This window comes from Bufo bufo, chromosome 6 (assembly GCF_905171765.1).
Source record: "Bufo bufo chromosome 6, aBufBuf1.1, whole genome shotgun sequence".
NCBI lineage: Eukaryota > Metazoa > Chordata > Amphibia > Anura > Bufonidae > Bufo > Bufo bufo.
Window position 1 is genome coordinate 87,725,711 of NC_053394.1, and position 21,791 is coordinate 87,747,501.

General features: G+C 42.6%; 1 protein-coding gene and 1 long non-coding RNA gene across 2 annotated transcripts in view; one reads left to right on the forward strand and one right to left on the reverse strand.

Annotated features, from left to right (window-relative positions):
• Positions 1-21,791, reverse strand: part of PCDH15 (protocadherin related 15) — a 1,608,479-nt gene that overhangs the window by 277,713 nt on the left and 1,308,975 nt on the right. The gene's annotated exons all lie outside the window — the stretch shown is intronic.
• LOC121004395 lies at positions 1,184-11,409 on the forward strand. The gene is made up of 3 exons (XR_005779706.1): positions 1,184-1,195; positions 2,349-2,351; positions 11,251-11,409. It is a non-coding gene; the product is annotated as an uncharacterized LOC121004395 (long non-coding RNA).

The following is a 21,791-nucleotide window of genomic DNA, read 5'->3' on the forward strand; positions in this document are numbered from 1 at the left end:
GGTCCGGAGACTGACTAGGCCACTCCATGACCTTAATGTGCTTCTTCTTGAGCCACTCCTTTGTTGCCTTTGCTGTATGTTTTGGGTCATTGTCGTGCTGGAACACCCATCCACGACCCATTTTCAGTTTCCTGGCAGAGGGAAGGAGGTTGTCGCTCAGGATTTCACGATACATGGCTCCGTCCATTTTCCCGTTTATGCGAATAAGTTGTCCTGTGCCCTTAGCAGAAAAACACCCCCAAAGCAAAATGTTTCCACCCCCATGCTTGACGGTGGGGACGGTGTTTTGGGGGTCATAGGCAGCATTTTTCTTCCTCCAAACACAGCGAGTTGAGTTAATGCCAAAGAGCTCTATTTTGGTCTCATCAGACCACAGCACCTTCTCCCAGTCACTCTCTGAATCATTCAGGTGTTCATTGGCAAACTTCAGACGGGCCTGCACATGTGCCTTCCTGAGCAGGGGGACCTTGCGAGCCCTGCAGGATTTTAATCCATTGCGGTGTAATGTGTTTCCAATGGTTTTCTTGGTGACTGTGGTCCCTGCTAATTTGAGGTCATTAACTAACTCCTCCCGTGTAGTTCTAGGATGCTTTTTCACCTTTCTCAGAACCATTGACACCCCACGAGGTGAGATCTTGCGTGGAGCCCCAGAGTGAGGTCGATTGATGGTCATTTTGTGCTCCTTCCATTTTCGAACAATCGCACCAACAGTTGTCACCTTCTCTCCCAGCTTCTTGCTAATGGTTTTGTAGCCCATTCCAGCCTTGTGCAGGTCTACAATTTTGTCTCTGACATCCTTGGACAGCTCTTTGGTCTTTCCCATGTTGGAGAGTTTGGAGTCTGCTTGATTGATTGATTCTGTGGACAGGTGTCTTTTATACAGGTGACTAGTTAAGACAGGTGTCCTTAATGAGGGTGACTAATTGAGTAGAAGTGTCTAACCACTCTGTGGGAGCCAGAACTCTTAATGGTTGGTAGGGGTTCAAATACTTATTTCACTCAATGAAATGCAAATCAGTTGCTATCTTTTATTTAAAGTTATTTTTTCGATTTTCCTTTTGATGTGCTATCTGCCACTGTTACAATAAACCTACCATTGAAATGATACTGTTCTGAGACTTTTCATTTCTTTGTCATTGGACAAACTTACAAAATCAGTGAGGGGTCAAATAATTATTTCCCCCACTGTATACAGGTTCCATGGGTGCAGCAAAGAGACCACACCCATGGAGCAGACAGAGGATTAACTCCTAATAGGCACACAGGGGAGTTAACCCATAAAGAACCACAAATACACAGAAACAGAACTTCAGCGAGAGCATAGACAGAAGGTCACAGCCAGCGGTAATGACTGTGACAGACTTGTACTGGGTGTCCACGCTACTAGACCCCCGGTATAAGCAGAAAGTGCCTGAAATGTTACCGAATTACCGCAAGTCGGAAAGGATGCAGCAGTTCCAAAATAAATTAAAAAGTATGCTTTACACAGCGTATAAGGGTGATGTCACAGCACAACAGGAATCTAACAGGGGAAGAGGTGAAAGTAATCCTCCTCCTCCCACGACCACGCCAGCAAGGACAGGACGCTTTACAGACGTGTTGTTGATGGAGGACATGCAGAGCTTTTTAAGTCCTACGCCACAGCCCTTCAGGGTCCACCCTCAGAGAACGACTAGACCGACAGGTAGCAGACTACCTCGCCTTAACTGCAGATATCGACACTCTGAGGAGCGATGAACCCCTTGACTACTGGGTGTGCAGGCTTGACCTGTGGCCTGAGCTATCCCAATTTGCGATAGAACTTCTGGCCTGCCCCGGTTCAAGTGTCCTGTCAGAAAGGACCTTCAGTGCAGCAGGAGGTATTCTCACTGAGAAGTGAAGTCGCCTAGGTCAAAAAAGTCTAGATTACCTCACCTTTATTAAGATGAGTGAGGGATGGATCCCGAAGGGACTGACAGTGGGCGATACATTTGACTAAAAAATGCCTGATGAGATGAGCTGCCTTGGGCTAAAAATGGTCCACACGCTGCTGTATTTTATCTCTCAATGCCGGATGACTTGCGTGATATTTCGCCACCAACTAGGGTTCAAGCCGCAATGTTTTAGGGCACTTTCTGCCTGGGAAACAAACATTAATTTTTCTGGCCGCTGCTACAGCAGCGGCTGCAACAATACCAAATTTTTCAGGCATGTGTACATGCCTAATTTTTCTGGCCTCTGGTGCTGCACTGTGGCTGCAAAAACAAAACAAAAAAAAGGCACATACATGTGTCAATTCCCCTTCGTGATCGTTACCTTGTCGTGGTGAAGGGGCTTGCGTATCACAATGAAGCGACCACCTCTATGAGTGTGTTGGCAATGGCAATGTTGGCACACCCCAGATGATAAGGTCGTTGCTTCATTGTGAACAGACCAAAAGCGATCGGCTGGATAATTTTGCCTAGAAAAAACATTTTAAAATTTTCTTTGTGATCATCTAAGGTGATCATTAAAGCCTACTAGGCCAACAATGGGCCCACACTGCAGAATCATTGTTTTCTGGGTCACTTAACTGTCACTGAACTACCTCAGCACGACCATAGGCTTTGTAAAACCCCCATCGCCTGCAATCTCCCAAACATGCGCACGAGCACAGTCATAACTACACCAAGATTGACACATAGAGGTATAAAATTTATGTCATGAGTGTGTCAACTATTGACAACTCTTTGCGGTTGTCTAAAATCTATTCCATACACGTCCCCTGATAGGGGACGTAACAGGGATTAAACTGATAAGAATAGAACAACATAACACACCACAACTATCTGGCGGCACATTAGATTGCACGCGCAGTGCCCCAAATTTGAAGTAGGAGGACCGACCAAGCATCTTTTTCCATCTCCCCGTTCCTAAAATCAATGCCATATACACTTCCCCTGATAGGGGACGTAACAGGCATTAAACTGATGAGAATAGAACAACATAACACACCACCAACTATCTGGCGGCACATTAGATTGCACGCGCAGTGCCCCAAATTTGAAGTAGGAGGACCGACCAAGCATCTTTTTCCATCTCCCCGTTTCTAAAATCAATGCCATATACACGTCCCCTGATAGGGGACATACAGTGGGGGAAATAATTATTTGACCCCTCACTGATTTTGTAAGTTTGTCCAATGACAAAGAAATGAAAAGTCTCAGAACAGTATCATTTCAATGGTAGGTTTATTGTAACAGTGGCAGATAGCACATCAAAAGGAAAATCGAAAAAATAACTTTAAATAAAAGATAGCAACTGATTTGCATTTCATTGAGTGAAATAAGTATTTGAACCCCTACCAACCATTAAGAGTTCTGGCTCCCACAGAGTGGTTAGACACTTCTACTCAATTAGTCACCCTCATTAAGGACACCTGTCTTAACTAGTCACCTGTATAAAAGACACCTGTCCACAGAATCAATCAATCAAGCAGACTCCAAACTCTCCAACATGGGAAAGACCAAAGAGCTGTCCAAGGATGTCAGAGACAAAATTGTAGACCTGCACAAGGCTGGAATGGGCTACAAAACCATTAGCAAGAAGCTGGGAGAGAAGGTGACAACTGTTGGTGCGATTGTTCGAAAATGGAAGGAGCACAAAATGACCATCAATCGACCTCGCTCTGGGGCTCCACGCAAGATCTCACCTCGTGGGGTGTCAATGGTTCTGAGAAAGGTGAAAAAGCATCCTAGAACTACACGGGAGGAGTTAGTTAATGACCTCAAATTAGCAGGGACCACAGTCACCAAGAAAACCATTGGAAACACATTACACCGCAATGGATTAAAATCCTGCAGGGCTCGCAAGGTCCCCCTGCTCAGGAAGGCACATGTGCAGGCCCGTCTGAAGTTTGCCAATGAACACCTGAATGATTCAGAGAGTGACTGGGAGAAGGTGCTGTGGTCTGATGAGACCAAAATAGAGCTCTTTGGCATTAACTCAACTCGCTGTGTTGGGAGGAAGAAAAATGCTGCCTATGACCCCCAAAACACCGTCCCCACCGTCAAGCATGGGGGTGGAAACATTTTGCTTTGGGGGTGTTTTTCTGCTAAGGGCACAGGACAACTTATTCGCATAAACGGGAAAATGGACGGAGCCATGTATCGTGAAATCCTGAGCGACAACCTCCTTCCCTCTGCCAGGAAACTGAAAATGGGTCGTGGATGGGTGTTCCAGCACGACAATGACCCAAAACATACAGCAAAGGCAACAAAGGAGTGGCTCAAGAAGAAGCACATTAAGGTCATGGAGTGGCCTAGTCAGTCTCCGGACCTTAATCCAATCGAAAACCTATGGAGGGAGCTCAAGCTCAGAGTTGCACAGAGACAGCCTCGAAACCTTAGGGATTTAGAGATGATCTGCAAAGAGGAGTGGACCAACATTCCTCCTAAAATGTGCGCAAACTTGGTCATCAATTACAAGAAACGTTTGACCTCTGTGCTTGCAAACAAGGGTTTTTCCACCAAGTATTAAGTCTTTTTTTGTTAGAGGGTTCAAATACTTATTTCACTCAATGAAATGCAAATCAGTTGCTATCTTTTATTTAAAGTTATTTTTTCGATTTTCCTTTTGATGTGCTATCTGCCACTGTTACAATAAACCTACCATTGAAATGATACTGTTCTGAGACTTTTCATTTCTTTGTCATTGGACAAACTTACAAAATCAGTGAGGGGTCAAATAATTATTTCCCCCACTGTAACAGGGATTAAACTGATAAGAATAGAACAACATAACACAACACAACTATCTGGCGGCACATTAGATTGCACGCGCAGTGCCCCAAATTTGAAGTAGGAGGACCGACCAAGCATCTTTATCCATCTCCCCGTTCCTAAAATCAATGCCATATACACGTCCCCTGATAGGGGACGTAACAGGGATTAAACTGTACGTGTTGTACGTGGCTGGCTGGAGGAAGAGACCTTCAATGACTTCAGTGAGGACAAGGAACGGGACATGGCTAGCTTGGTATCCAACCTTGTGCAAATGGGGAGTTTGGGGTTGTGCAAATGGACTGTTTGCGGTGCGTTAAACGGGGAGTTTGGTCTGTCACTGTGAAGCGGGCGTAACCCTTACACTACCTGATCGATACAACATCATAGCTGATGTTTTAAAGCACGTTATTCCAAACAATTTAGGAATGTTAGGTGATTTATGCTCTTTATGGATTAAAACCTGACTCTGCGTCAACTACGTCATTTTCCATGGGAGTTTTGCCATGGATCCCCCTCCGGCATGCCACAGTCCAGGTGTTAGTCCCTTTGAAACAACTTTTCCATCACTATTGTGGCCAGAAAGAGTCCCTGTGGGTTTTAAAATTCGCCTGCCTATTGAAGTCTATGGCGGTTCGCCAGTTCGCAAACATTTACGAAAATTTGCGTTTGCCGTTCGCGAATGGAAAATGTTATGTTCGCGACATCTCTACTGATAATCTCTTGAAACATTAAAGGGGTTTTCTTCATGGGGAGAAATTTTGTTTAAAAGGGCCATAATAAAAAAAAAATGATGTTCGTTTTTCTGGTCCCTGCTGCTTTGTCCGCTTCCTGGTCCCGGCTCAACAGTCAGGAAATGCCTGTTCAGCCAATGGCCACAACAGTCACCGGTCTCAGCCAATATTAACTTAGCTTTCATTTCAAGCATTTCCTAGGTGTTCACTTGGGAACATAAAATAGAGAGCAGTGGAGACTCCAGCAGTGTCAGCACAAAAGCAATGGGAGATTGGTGAGTATTGATATGTTTTTTTTATTTTTTTATAATTCTGGTCCCTTACTAAACACATATTCACATGTCCCCCAGACAAAAATTATTATTATTATTATTTTAAATAACATTCCAGCTATTTATAACCATTGTTAGAGGGAACATAGAGGATTACTGCATATTGTTAAACAATTAAATCAGTAATAATAAGTGTGCAGTAAGACCCTATGCTCTAATTAGCGGGGATGTCATGTGTCTCTGAAGGAGCTTTAGAGAAAAATTGAGTTTTAACCATTATGGCATCTGCATGCCTAAGTAGGGCACACAGAAAGGTTTGTCCAGGCATGACAATTTCTTTAAAGGAGTTTTCTAGGATTACTATGGTTCTTGACTCATCTTCAGCACTCTCTTATACAACTAGTTACATAGACACTTCCCTATCAATGTTCCTGTTGCTGCTTCAACATGCCCATGGGCATAACAGCACAAGAAATAAGAAAAAGCTGCATGGGCATGGACCACAGCCCAAAATGAAAGATAGGAACAGTAAAGGTAAAATAAATATAATGCAAAATTGAAGCAACTATCATAAATGATTCTTTTAAAGGATGTTGATGCAAACTAAAAGGGTTATTCAAATTATTTATATTGATGACCTATCCTCAGGATAAGTCATCAATATCAGATCGGTGGGGTCCCGGCATCCAGCAACCCTGCCGATGAACTGGTGGAAGAAAAGGTGCTTTCTGTGCCAGCGCTTCCTTATCTTCTTTGTTTACCTGCTTGCTGTCGCAGGTGTAACTACAAAAAGCCATTCCATTCACTTCAATGGGGTGGCTCATTCCTATACACTTGTAAAGTAACGAGCCATCCCATTGAAGTGAATGGGTCTTAAACCAGCTGATCGGTCATGAATAAAAATTATTTGGACAACCCCTATAAGGAGTGTGCTACTTACTGTATGTATGGTGAAGCTTATTTATTCTTTTAAGCAAACTATTGTATAGAAATTCAAAATCTGTTTTCATTTACCAGTAGCACATGCATTTTATTCTGAATGTTCAAACTGAAACTATCGGGAGATTCATTTCGTCCTAACCAAGGGGGACATGAAATACAGAGAGGCTCCCTCATTACAAAAAAAAATAAAAAATATGTCCTATCTTGAAATGCAGAAGCATTTCATACAAAGGTTTATAAAGATCTAGGTACAGGGAGGTGTCCATTGGGTGCCTCCCCCATGGCATCTCCTCACACATAGCTTGGCTTGATTGACCAGTCTTTCCCTATACAACATGGGCTCAGAGAAGTCAGATGGGACCTGCCAATGGACATTTCTCCCTGTGTTGTCTCTTTTAAAAGTATTCTTTTTTTTTTTCTGAAATTCTGCAGCTTTCAGAAAAAAATAGAGTTATTTTTAATGTGGGAACCTGTCGCTATTTCAGTTTCCTTGTGGTTAGGAAATAATAAATCTCTCAATAGGTTCCATTTAAGTGAAGGTTAAGAAGGTTTCCTTAAGGTATACAGGTCTTATTTATCAATTTGTGAACCATTGACAAATGTAGACTGTCAAAACCTGTTTCTAAGATTTACTTTAAAAAAAAAAAAGCTCATTAAAATAGTTTCTGGATTCAGCTTAGAAGGTTTGACCCATTATACTGTTAACTTTTCCAATGAATCATATAGAACATTTTTCTATCAAGAGCATGCTAACCAAATTAGCTTCTCAAAAGTAAGTACATTTATTTTGTTGAAATGCAGTGCTGCTGTAGTCCTAAAGGAAATGTAATTTAACACAAAGACTGGAAAAGGCAATATGCTGTCATTATCCTCAAGTAGTGCTACATCTCCATAGGGAGTAACAAACTAGTAAATGTTCTAAATAATTAAGTAGTACTAGAGGAAGCAGGGGGAGTATATTTGACAGTTTTTTTATTGGATACAGAGTTTGTTAATGCACAGTCCACGTGTTGCTTTTTGTTAGAAATCTGAAGAGGTCTGGTTGACACAATAGAGTGAATGATTAGTGGAACAATGTTCAAAATGTAATAGTCGATTTTTAAGACTTTAGAACGTGACTAATGAAAAGCTATGGAATTTTAAAACACATGTTATGTATGACACATGGCCAAGGAGCACAGGCTATGTTCACGCTCCTATTAGGCTTGCATAACTCGCTAAATGCCATTGAAGTGCAACATGCTGTGCTATTCTCTTTAATAAAAAAAATAGTCAACAGGATCTGCTGTACCAGGAAATGTAGATCGAGAAGGACTAAAATAGGGAAATATGGAAAAAAGGGGAAAAAATAGAACCTGGTTAGAGGAAGAAAAATGTGGTAAAGCAAATGTACTAATCCTTTAGATGGTGTAAACCTGTGAAGGGCTGGACACTTTTGTCTAAATCTGTAACAACTATTGATTGATATAATTTGAGTCTCAAGTAGTGTTAAAATAAATAAATGGACTTAGATCTAAATGTCAGGAATAATTTGATGCAAAACTGAATTTCCTTGCGATTCATGTTAACAAATAAATTTTCCCTGAAATGGAAGTAAAAAAAAATATATATACTCACCTCATCCATTTCCGGCCATCTTGATTGCAAAAACCGTGAAAAATGTCTCACTGGATGATGTATGACCTCACCACACTGGCCCGGCGTGGTGACATCATTAGTGATGATGACGAGATTTCACGCAGTGTCTTCAATCAAGATGGCCGCGATGGCCGCGATGGCCTCTACATGAGCAAATAGATAAGGTGAGTATTTATTTTTTATTTTTACCCTGATTAACCCCTGAAAGGCCTAAATGGTAGCATCAAATGCCGTGATCAGTGATGAACATGGCATCTGAGGGGATCAATGATGGGGGGCAGTGCGATCACTATTCCCCATCATTACTCATTACATACAAAGAAATGCGCTTCATACTCAAGAATAGAATATGTAGAAGATTCGAGAATGCAAATATATAGCATTATATTCTAAATCTTTGCAAATTCTCGAAGTGGCGATATTTGCGATTAAAATTTGTGATTTGAATATTCACGCCCAATAATAGTATCCACACCTAAAAAATGTGGGTGCTCCCTCTAGGACTCATACCTATCTCCAGAAGGTGGGCTTCCCAACCCCATCCCACAGCTTCTGTAAATGGAAGGATGGTAGTCCCACCTTTGGACCAGTATCTCTAGAAAAAGGCATCCCCATCCCACAGCCACTGTGAATGTAGAGGTGGTCATGCATGCACAGATGTTTCCATTTATATCTTTGAGCATTCCCAACAGTTGATTGAGTCTGAGGGTGCCTTCACACGCAGAAGATTTTGTGGCGGAAAATTCCACAACTGAAAATCAGTTCCATTCATTTGAATGGGGCAGCAAGCGCATGGATTTCGGCAAGCCCAATTAAGATGAATGGAACAGATTTTTCTGCCACAAAATCTGACGCGTGTGATGCCACCCTGAAGATGGTAAAAAAGGCTAATTGTTTTCTGTAAGTAGTGCAGCAGAGGTTCTAAGTTAAAGGGGTTGGCCACTCTGTTAGCGCTTATTACAACTATAAAGAAAGTAGGGAGATATTACACTTACTAATATATCTTCTTAAGCAGATCTGCCTGGTTTTCCTGCTGATGGCAGCCATGCCCCCTCCTGTCCTGCTCTCACAGCTGCCTGTCTTCCCTAATCCCTGCAAGTGCCATGGAGGAGCTACAGAGTCCATGCCTGAAGGAGTGTGCTGCTGTCTGGGTCCTAAAGCACCCTGCTTGTGCAGTGTCCCACTACCCACGTGGGTACTGCAAAGTTGTAGTGTTATGCTTTGTATGCTTTATATAACCTGTTTTATGCTGCAGTGCATCTTTATGCATAATCCCTGCCTACAGGTGTGTTAGATTTGATTACACTGAGCCTACCACTGGGGGGAGACAACACATTCCTTATATATAGCCCAGCTCAGGCCTAGTCTTAGTTAGTTGACCTCAATCTTCAGCCCTGAGCTAAAGTGGTCCACATCTTGCTCAGAACTCTGCTAAGAGTTAGTGGACATCAGCTAGAAGTTTAGCTTCAGGAAAGGATATTAATCCAGAAAGCACTAAAGAAGCAGAGACCCAAAGGGTTACGGCCATCGCTATACGCACATTAGGACCTTTGGAGTTAAAAGTGAAGGATTTACCAGCCTCCGGCAGCCTCACTAACCTGTACTGGGATAACAAGGACCAGCGTAGAAGTCCTCTACCAGTAAGTATAAAACTTATATCATTAATAGCCTGAGAGACAGACATCACACCTGTGAGCACTCTTTCAGTTTTACCTCTGTCCATCTTAAGGGTCCATTCACACGTCCGTGTGTGTTTTGCGGATCCACGGATCCGCAAAACACGGACATCGCCGGCACTTAATAGAAAATGCCTATTCTTGTCCACAATTGTGGACAAAAATAGGACATGTTCTATTTTTTTCGGGATCGGAATTGCGGACCCGGAAGTGCGGAAGTGCCATAGAAATGAATGGGTCCGCAATTCCGTTCCGCAAAATGCGGAACATAATTGCGGACGTGTGAATGGACCCTAAAGGAACTGTATTTCATGTCTGCATGTACTAGAGACTGTTTTATACTTGGATGTAACCGTTACCAGGAGCAACGTTCAGTAAAAGTTATAAGCTGGATTGCACCAACCTTGTAAATGGTTGTACCACCATAAAAGGTACTGGCGTCACGACTACAAGGGACCTTGCCATAGGCACATTAATACAGACCATCAAGGGCACCTTGAACCACCATCTGGCCTGTGTCCCTTACACCAGAGTGTGCCCAAGAGAATTCCTGTGCCGATCTCCTTATCACTTGTGCAGGCCTGCCCAGGGACGACATAACCGTGAGTAACCAGAACTGTATTTACCTTGGCCCACCTAATGCTCACATTGTGAGCTCACATATAATTCCCCTGTCGCTCTGGCATACTGCACTTGTATCAGAGGTGCTTTCCTTCTGTGACTGGCGCTCCTGGCTGTGCAGGGGCTTAGCAGGGACACCTGTCAAAAGCTGAAATAAAGAAACTTTTGCAGGAGGAAGGGAGACTGAGGGGAAGCTGTGATGGTTGATCTGACTGCAGGCTCTGCCCCCTCTGTTTCCCCTGTACTGAGAAGATCCTGCCAACATGTGAGGATGTAGTGACTGTTTGCAATCCCAGTGTCTGTCCTGTTTATGTCCCCTCTGCTCTGTGTTCTTATCAAAGACATGATATCACGGCCAGACCAACAGTTCAGGAGCTTTAACCCCTTGTGAGCTGTCAGTATGGCTGGGGTCATTGATATCAGCAGCAGTCACTGGTCTCACCATCTATAAATGTGTGCTCCCTCCTTCCTGCACTCTCTATATGGTGATATGTGACCCCCCACCACTGCATATAGTGATCCGTGACCCCCTGTACACTGTATACAGTGATCCGTGCTAACGGTAGCCCACGAGTGCCGCCCCAAATAACTTTAGTGGGGACAGGTTGCAGATGCAGACGAAGCACAGAAAACATGCTGAGAGGCGGCCGGACAAAAAACGCAGCGTGCTGGGCATCAGTAAATGTGAATGGGGCCGAAGCGGACTTCCGGCGGCACTCGTGGGCTAGCGTTAGCACTGATCTGGCAGGGGAACAGCCTGCCATACCCTGCTAATGCTAGTGTGAAAGTAGCCCAAGCGTACTTTCACACTAGCGTTATTCTTTTTCCGTATAGAAATCCGACAAATGGTTTCAATACCGGAAAAAACGCATCAGTTTTGTCCTAATGCATTCTGAATGGAAAGCAATCTGTTCAGTATGCATCAAGATGTCTTCCGTTCCGTCCCTTGTACGGTATTTCCAGCCAAAATCCCTGAACAATACCGCACTTGCCAGATCCGGCATTATTTTCCATAGAGATGTATTAATGCCGCATCCGGTACCAAGTGTTCAGGAAATTACCACTCCGCCGGATCTGTGCATGCGCCGGGGTATAGGAGGAGCTAGTTTCGTTTTTTATCTTAAATTTTTTTTTTATACTGGATCCTTTATTCCGGAAGATACTGGATGATACTGATCTGGTATATACCCGGAAAAAAAAGCTATCCGTTTGTATACCGTATACTGCCTGCTGGATTCTAACAACGCTAGTGTGAAAGAAGCCTTAGTCGTGTGATGATAGACAGGAGGCTCCTCTCTATGTGAGCAGATCGATTTGTACAAATGTATTCATCAGAGCTCTTGTGCAACAAAGATCTGTCCCCCCGCTCAACAGCCCCCCTCCCCCAGCCGTCCATGCACCTAAACAGAAATCTATGACGGCTCAGAGCTGCCGAGGATTTCTGCCTTCATTTGAGTCAGAAAACTGGCGAAAATGAGCATAAGTTTGTTGGGACTAGTCACGCCTCCTCCCTGCCATTGACACGACACACATAGTTTGCAACTTTTTAACGCCACTTTTCACAAACAAGGGACATGATAAATCTCCTCCTCTTTTTATTCTGTTCATGGCTTAAATCCAATGGTGAAACTAGAAATGACTGGGCCCCACAGCAAGTTTACGAACAGGGCCTCCCCCAGTAAGATACGTGTGATACATTATCATCATATTCCTGTGTGCTGCTGGGACTGGGGCCTACTTTCTATTGCTATGTCTGTACAGCAGTTATTCCCTGATGAGTTATTGATATTATCTGGGGGGCTCTTGTCTCTATGGAAACACAGGTGGGCGGGGATGTCATGTGACTGCTCCTCTGAACATGCTTGCTGCAATGCATGCTGGGATTTTTACTCCTCCCACACAGCCGGTCTGAGGAGCTCCTCCAGGGAGGCCTGTCATGGTGAACAGGTTAGATAAATGACATACAGCCGGTACATGTCACAGGGTAGAAATACTTTATGGTTTTGGCTATTGTCTAGAGTTTACAACAGCTGGAGAGCCGCAGTTTGCCCATCACTGGTCTAGGGCACTTTGGATTTTTGATACTTAGGGTGGCCAAGTAGTTTTGTGTTGAGTGTTGGCATCTTTAGATTGGTGAGATTGCCACCTATGCCTAATTTGTATGCATTCATGTGTATTAGGAAAATCCCCCCCCCCCTCCAAAAAAAAAAAAAAAACTTTCCAGAGTAAAACTCCTACTTTACCTGTATGTAAGTACTGTATCACGTCATTTCTGTGTAGCACACTGATTTATACATTTTTTCTTGTCTACAATGTGATTAGAACTAGTTTAACCTTCCAAACTTGTAGACATTGTTGTCAATCTTGTTATCATTATTCAGCAATAACACCATTATTCACAATTTGAAAGGATCCCGGGCTGAAATGGCAGCTTGTCCATTGTTACCTTGGATTAAGCTGTCTAGGTACAGTAATAGGTCTGGTGAACACAAAGGACACATAAACTTTTACAAGATAGAGCCTTGTAAAAAGCCAGCAAAATCAATGTACAATCCGAGGTCTAGGTGGGATAAAATCAGGGACAATTGGTCACTGGATACATGGGAATGTTTTCTCTGACAGATTTAACAGTCCATATAGTATTATTTCCAGCTCACTCTTTAATAAGTACCCCGCGCGCACGGAACACAACAGGTAAGACCTCAGGGAAGAGAAGAAAAAAAAAAACTTCCAGCACTCACTTTAAAGATGTGTCATTCTTTGTCTTCATTTACTGCATCAGCATAACTAGTAGGGACAAATCCATCCACCTCATGGCAATCATTAACGCGTTTCGAACATACTGTTCTTAGTCGTAACAAACATGAGTGTCTGGGCAAGGAAATTTAAAATCAAGGACCCTTCCCCCGCCCACCACCAGGAAGGAGCGGTGGGATCCACATACATCAATCGTCAGCCGAGGATTTTGGAGCATTTGAATTATATTACAAACCTCTCTTCCACCAACATTTCAAATGCAGCTAGACACTTTATACAGGTACATAACCGCGGTGTCAAATCATTGCGAGCACTTGCGATAGAGAAAGTGACACTTCCCCCAAGAGGAGGTGACTATAAAAAATCCATCTTCTTGAGGGGAGCTAATTGGGACTTCAGGTTAAATATGAGGCATCCCTCAGGATTAAACTTAAGGAAGGAACTTATGCATTTTTATTAATGTGAGAAATGCCTACACTTGGTATCCAGCTTGTTAAATGTTATGGGAGTATTAGTTTGCCATTATATGTTTCATTTTATGTCTCTTTATTTATATATATTTCAAAAAAGAACTTTTTATTTTACCTTTTGTATTGCGACCCTGTTCACATTGCGTGCTTTGATGGTTTTGTATGGTGAATTTTCATGTACTCCATTGGGTGTGGGTTCTCAATACACATGTGAGCTAAATGACAGGTTAATGAGTGCCTCGGCTGAGGATTGGTGTATGTGGATTCCACCGCTCCTTCCTGGTGGTGGGCGAGGTAAGGGTCCTTGATTTTCAATTTCTTTGCCCAGGCACTCATTTTTGTTGTGACTAAGAACAGTATGTTTGAAACGCGTTAATTGCCATGAGGTGGATGGATTTGTCCCTACTTTTTATGCTTATGCAGTAAATAAAGACAAAGAACGACGCATCTTTAAAGTGAGTGCTGGAACTTTTTTTTTACTCTCTTAACAGAATACATGCCTTAATGTGAGAAAATGAGACACTGTTCATACAAATATGTCATTTTTTGCCTTCCCTCGTGCTCAACTAAGGACATATAAGGCACAAGAAGACCACCTAAAAAAAAAAAAATGATTATGTAAGGTGGCACATATATAAATATATGTATTTTTCACCCTATAAGACGCAAAGGTGTGCTTTTGGTGGGTTTTGAACTAATTGTGGTCTGTGTATGGCGCACTGTTACGGGGGATCTGTGGATGACACACTGTTATGGGGGATCTGTGGGTGACGCACTGTTATGGGGGATCTGTGGATGGCACACTGTTATGGGGGATCTGTGGGTGACGCACTGTTATGGGGGATCTGTGGGTGACGCACTGTTATGGGGAATCTGTGGGTGACGCACTGTTATGGGGGATCTGTGGGTGACGCACTGTTATGGGGAATCTGTGGGTGACGCACTGTTATGAGGGATCTGTGGGTGACGCACTGTTATGGGGGATCTGTGGGTGACGCACTGTTATGGGGAATCTGTGGGTGACGCACTGTTATGGGGAATCTGTGGGTGACGCACTGTTATGGGGGATCTATGGGTGATGCACTGTTATGGGGAATCTGGGTGACGCATTGTTATGGGGGATCTGTGGGTGACGCACTGTTATGGGGGATCTATGGGTGACGCAATGTTATGGGGGATCTATGGGTGACACTTATGGGGGATCTGTGGGTGACACTTATGGGGGATCTGTGGGTGACACTTATGGGGGATCTGTGGGTGACACTTATGGGGGATCTGTGGGTGGCTCGTATTGGGGTCTCTGGATGGCACTGTTATGGGGATCTGTGTATGACAGTTATGGGGGGATCTGTGGATGACACATATATAGCATCTTATGCTATGTGTCATCCACAGATCCCCTCCATAACAGTGTCCCTGTAGTGAATGACCCTCAATACAGGGGGTGGGGGTCGCATCTGCTTTTATAATGACAGCGGGGCCCGTGCAGTAACTGTATTCTACTACACGGGCCCCGCTCACTGTATATTATTGTATCTGTAATAGTTAATTGTTATGTATATAATTGCATAATCAGCGCCTGTATACTTACAACTACAAGCGCTCGGTAGGTAGCAGAGAGAAGGGAGGAGGCAGGCCGGGAGGACGGTCGCTGGCAGCGTGAGTCACTACGTCACGCGCCTGCGCCGCCTGCTTTATTCATAAAGTGGGCAGCGCAGGCGTGTGACGTAGTGACTCACGCTGCCAGCGCCCGTCCTCCCGGCCTGCCTCCTCCCTCCTACCTACCAAGCGCTTGTAGTTGTAAGTATACAGGTGCTGATTATGCGATTACGGTATATACATAACAATTAACTATTAGAGATACAATTATACAGTGAGCGGGGCCCGTGTAGTAGAATACAGTCACTGCACGGGCCCCGCTGTCATTATAAAAGCAGATGCTGGCCCCCAGCCCCTCCTCCCTCACAGCTGATACACCCGCCGCGCGGCATCGCGGCGGGTGTATCATTGAAAATTCGGCAAAATCAGCAGCATTCGCCCCATAAGACACACTGCTATTTCCCCCCCACTTTTTTGGGGGGGGAAGTGCGTCTTATAGGGCGAAAAATACGGTATATATATATAAATATTTTGTTTATATGTTTTGTCCACCTAGTGGTTGTGATATGCATGGCAGTCTGTCAAAAGTTTTGCAAGCAAAAAGTACACAAATAGTATTGTGAAATATTGTAGCCCTTAACAGGTTTCCGGGAAAGTTGAGGTTGTGCACGTCTGCATCAGTAAATCTCCCCAAAGGTCAACTATGTAACATTGCATTTTTATGATATCATATAAATGTATCTCTATGGTCATGATCATTGCATATCTAGAGTCACCAAGAATTCTGGTAATATAGTTATTTAATGTATGGAGGAAATTGCTTTTAATTATGACAACTGGAAACATTCAAAATTTAATGCAGGATTTTTATTGTATGATCTGAGTCTTCCTTTTCTCATGGCAAACACATGGATCAAAATCCTGCCCACCATAATTTAAATTATAATTAGATCTAAAGTTATTTAAAGGGAATGTGTCACCTGAAAATGACCTACTGTTTAAAGCACGTTTTTTTGTTTATCATACTTTTAAGGATTTTTTGATGTTAGGTTTCATTTTCCATGTTAATATCTGTGTTTAAACAAAAAACATAAAATCCTGAAGTTTTCACATTGGCCACTAAGAATAATAATAGGCACCACTTCTTGATCTGTACAGATCACTTTACTGCAGTTACCTACTTATCTGTCATTCTAATTCTACCTGTAATGATATCACCTCTGTGTACAGATAAGACAGGATCCTCCATTCACAATGGGTAATTGTCAAATCTTATCTATTCTTTCCTTGTATAATGACCTCTGCAGGTCACAGAGCATGCCTAGAAAACCCTCCCATAGAAGTCAATAAGTCTTCTGACCATTGTGTCTATGGCCCATGGGTCTGTCATAAAGCAATTTATTTGCTGCTTTCTAAGAACAGCTCTGGCAAGATGGCGGATCTTCACAATCATCACAATTTCAGTAAATAAATTACAAAAATCTGCAATCAGAAAATAGAAACAGATTAGAAAAAATGGATATGTGTTGCTATCTGGTTTTAATTGGCATATAACATTTCCTTTAAAGGGAACCTGTCACCAGGATTTTGGGTATAGAGCTGAGGACATGGGTTGCTAGATGGCCGCTAGCACATCCGCAATACCCAGTCCCCATAGCTCTGTGTGCTTTTATTGTGTAAAAAAAAAACTATTTTATACATATGCAAATTAACCTGAGATGAGTCCTGTCCCTGAGATGAGTCACGTACAGGACTTATCTCAGGTTCATTTGCATATGTATCAAATAGTTTTTTTTTACACAATAAAAGCACACAGAGCTATGGGGACTGGGTATTGCGGATGTGCTAGCGGTGATCTAGCAACCCATGTCCTCAGCTCTATACCCAAAATCCCGGTGACAGGTTCACTTTAAGGAACATTTCAATCATAATTTAAATTAGGAAACATTTTCTTACTCAGGAAAAAAGGGTTTTTTTTTTTTTTTTTTTTTTTTGTAGTGGAATACCCTTATATATCCTGGTTGACCATACTTCATCTCAAGGATTTAATTAATAAAGAAAGCCACCAAAATTTTATATATAATTATATATAAATCCTTCCATAGTGAGACTATGGAACTCTCTGCCTGAGGAGGTGGTGATGGTGAGTACAATAAAGGAATTCAAGAGGGGCCTGGATGTATTTCTGGTGTGTAATAATATTACAGGCTATAGCTACTAGAGAGGGGTCGTTGATCCAGGGAGTTAGTCTGATTGCCTGATTGGAGTCGGGAAGGAATCTTTTATTCCCCTAAAGTGGGGAAAATTGGCTTCTAGATCACAGTTTTTTTTGCCTTACTCTGGATCAACTTGCAGGATAACAGGCCGAACTGGATGGACAAATGTCTTTTTTTGGCCTTATGTACTATGTTACTATGTTACTATGTTAATAGATATTTTTATTAGTCAATGGAATACTATGCATTACTTTTCTGGACAACTTTGTCTACAGTGACTGGCAGTTAGATCCTCTGTGTGTGGACCTCAGGTCATATATAGTCGATATATTCAAAATGTAAATCCCCCTTATCAGATTGAAAAAAAATAACATTTATTGAAAATTTTGTCGCTATTTGAATGATGTTTGTTCTGTTTATTTGCAGAACAAATGGCGCCTTATAATAGTGTTCCAATTTGCAAAAAAAGAATGCACTGTGGTTCCAGAGCAGATGGAAAAGTTCATGATGGTTAGCAGTGCAGACTCCTAAATATGTATAAACAGCCCTGCATTAATTTGCTAAAGCACAAGAGAACACTAAGCATAACAAATAAATGTTTCTACAAATGTAATTTTATCGGAAGACATTTTTTAGGTCACAGGAGTCTATTAAAATAGAAGAAAATGGATTTTTCTCCTGTTTTATTGTCGCTATTGCATACAACCCCTATACTCAAAAAAGAAATATTAAGCTAAGCTGTACGGCGGTAATTCATTCTGTGAAATAAAAGGCTTTATTTTGCAGATGCTAAATGGAAAACATTAGCTTTGCATAAGATAACTAGAGCTTCTGCATATTTACAATGAAATAAACTATAACACTGTGCTAAATGCATAATAACAGTAATAGGCTGTTAAAGGGGAAAGGTGAAATGGCAAAACATTACATTAAATAAAATAAACCAGCATGCCTTTCACATTTTAGCGATGTTGAAAATAAAGAAATCAACAGTGCAATATAAATCACAAGCCTTTATAATAATAGAGAGTTCTCACTGGAAGTGTAGGTTATTTCACAGAGTATATTACTAAAGAAATTGGTCCTGATCACCTGGGCATCAAAGCCTGCACCAGTGGTCCCACACCTGATGTCCAATATATGGAGAGCACCACATTACTTAGCACTTTACCGGAATGTTACTGAGTACTGTTCACCCAAATGAATTTTAAGTCTGTGAGGAAGCGTCCTTCAAAGCGTCCTTCAACAGACAATTAATGAATGCAGAAGCAAATTAACATGGTCGCACATCTTATCTATGATAATATTTAGAGATGAGCGAATCGAAGTTGACGAAGTGAAATTTGATCCGAATTTCAAGAAAAATTTGATTGGCACCGAATCCGAATTTCCTTATGCTTCTTGGTAACTAATCACATATTTTCATAAAATGGCTGCTGCACGTGTGAGGACATGGAGCAAGGAACTCTGGGAAGGCGGGTGTAAGACACTCTCCTGTTTTGCGGTGCACTGGGGCCCCCAGGAATTCTAGTGGGGCTCGGCCTGCAGGGGACCCCATTGGAGTAGCGGGACAGGTGACTCATGTGCCTGCAGAATCTTCATTTCCGACTTCTTTGCGGTTCCGGCGTCTGTGCCGCCGTATCCATGCTGGCCCACTTGAGCATCCGCGTGCACGCTTGAGAGGAGGTTCGCAAAGGGTTACACGGCCAAACGCACGCACATCTCATTCGCTATGGCGGCTGCTGATGGGGAATATACCTGTACATAAATTCTAATAGATTAGAGAGCAGGCATGAGTTAAGTGATCAATGACCAGCCAAGGCCACACAAGTGTCAGGGATTAGGATAATCATATGGCCTATGAGGAATAGACACATGGCACTCTGTGATTGGCTAGCAGGTGTTTAAGAGGTGATCTCCCTGGCTGGTCACTGCCCACTGTTGTTTTTACAACCCGGGTGTATGTTGCTGTTCACATTCTTCCAGACTACCTGTGCATGACCTCTGACTTCCTCAATCCATCTCTAGAGACTGCCTGTGGGAAACTTCCATGCGGAACAGTTTGTCTCGTGTTGGACCTCGGATCGGACCCTGGAAATGTCTCGTGCCTAGGTACTACGTTAAACTGACTATTTCTGTGCATATGAACTTTGGCCTGGTCTGGCTGTCCGTTGTGAGTTTTCCTGCACAAGTTATTATTAAGGCCTCATGCACACGACAGTTGTGTGCAACCGCGGCCGTTGTTCCGTTTTCAGTTTTTTTTCGCGGACCCATTGACTTTCAATGGGTCCGTGGAAAAATCGGAAAATGCACCGTTTGGCTTCCGCGTCCGTGATCCGTTTTTCCAGTCCGTGAAAAAAATATGACCTGTCCTATTTTTTTCACGGACAACGGTTCAGGGACCCATTCAAGTCAATGGGTCCGTGAAAAATCACGGATGCACACAAGATAGTCATCCGCGTCCGTGATCCGTGTCAGTTTTTCCTATCATTTTCAATGCAAACTTGATATATTTTATTTTTTTCACTTTTCATGTCCCTGGATCCTCCAAAAATCAAGGAAGACCCACGGATGAAAAAACGGACACGGATTACGGTACAACGGAAACCGTTTTTGCTGACCGCAAAAAAAAAACATCCGTGTGCATGAGGCCTTAGATTGATTACCTGCATATGATTTATGGTCTGGACTGTACTGCCGTCATTTAATAAATCCACCATTGTTTAAACTCTGTCTGGTTGTTTGGGGTTCTGCACCATTACACTGTGTTTAGCATTTCATCTCAGCTATATTCACATACATAGGGTTGAACTACAATATCAGACAGCCTATAGAGTGCAGCTGTTTCTCCAAAAACGTTTCCAATTTCATATTACCCTTTTATTACATTTTATTGCTTTTATTTACCAGCTAATGCGCTCTGACTATATTTACACAAAAAGCTTTAAACTTTACCATCAAACAAATTTGTGACAGCTTCCAGAAAAATTCTATTAACTTCATCAAGGGAGAGTTTCCAATGCCCAGACTTTCTGAAATTTACATATGATTTTATGCCTAATATGACCCACACTGATATCTGTTAGATAAAAGCTGAATGCCATCTCTTGTTAAACATAATTACATACTTTGCTAAAAGAATTTGCTTAAACATTAGTGATAATTGATGGGCCGTATTCATATCAAACCACTAAATCAATGAGCACATTCCAAAAGTAAAAGTTGTACAAATTCCAGAAATAGGTCTACTGTGAGCGTAAAGTGACATTTAACAATGACCTTAAATAGCTTTTTCAATGTGTGACATTTATTTGCACAAAACATGCTCCCTTCTGCTTTATTATTTTGTTGTTTGGTAAGAGTCGTAACATAATTTCCATTGACATTCAAAATGGCTTCAGGTTTTCTATAGCCTACTGCACAAATCACTTATCTAAGGTTTAATCTCTCATTGCTTCTAAAGGCAGATTCACATCACACAATTGGCGGGCCGATTATCAGGAACAAACATTACTACGAATGCTTGTTCCCGAAAATAAGCTGTGTTTATTGGTGTCATGCCCCACTCTGACAATGTGCGGAGGTCGGCCAGGATAGCAGCACGAGTTTAGTATTTGTTTTGGTGCCGTGCTGGATCCGCCTCTCATCAGGAGCACTGGGTGGAGTCATTAGTTTAAATGGCCTCCAGCTAAGTGCTCTGAGCGGATTATACTGATCATTTGGTCTGGGAAGTTTGGAGGGAAGGTTGGCTGTCAGTTCCTGCTCTCAGAAGATAAGTGTCATTTCTAGTTTGGTTGTTTGTGTCATCTATCCCATCCAGGTTCTGTGCGAGCAGGCTGCTCCTATCTCCCCACTTCACCATCTCAGGGAGTTCAGGGTTTTGTCAGTCCAGGCTGGAGGACAGAGCACACCTACCTTCAAGGTCTGCCTGTGGGCTGAGCAGTGCAGAGAAAGAGGTCAGGGATAAACTATGAGGTGACCCTTCCCCTGTCTTTCGTCCAGAGCCTGGTTGGTGTGTTATCTTTTATACTGAGTGCACGTCCGTCGTGACAATTGGGCAGTCACCTTAAAATTGGAAAAACCCTCCTAAAAATGACACTTTTTTATTGTAGATTTTTAATATGTGT